The sequence below is a fragment of the Corvus brachyrhynchos genome, unplaced genomic scaffold (genome assembly GCF_000691975.1).
Source record: "Corvus brachyrhynchos isolate BGI_N302 unplaced genomic scaffold, ASM69197v1 scaffold340, whole genome shotgun sequence".
Lineage (NCBI taxonomy): Eukaryota > Metazoa > Chordata > Aves > Passeriformes > Corvidae > Corvus > Corvus brachyrhynchos.
Window position 1 is genome coordinate 968,046 of NW_008235987.1, and position 227 is coordinate 968,272.

Below are 227 nucleotides of genomic sequence, written 5' to 3' on the forward strand. Positions count from 1 at the left end.
CACGGATGTGTCCGACTGTCCCAGGGCCGGTGCCAGCCCCGCCGCCCCTTGCCCTGGTCCAGCAGCCACAGCCTCCCTGCATCCCTCATTCCCACTCGGTGCCTCCATCTTCCCAGGCCCCACCACAGCTCTGCATCCGCAGCGCTTTGTTCTCCCACCCACTCCTTGTTTCCTCCGTCATTCCGGCTCCTCCCTGTGCCTGCGCTCCCCGGGAGCCTCCCGGGAGA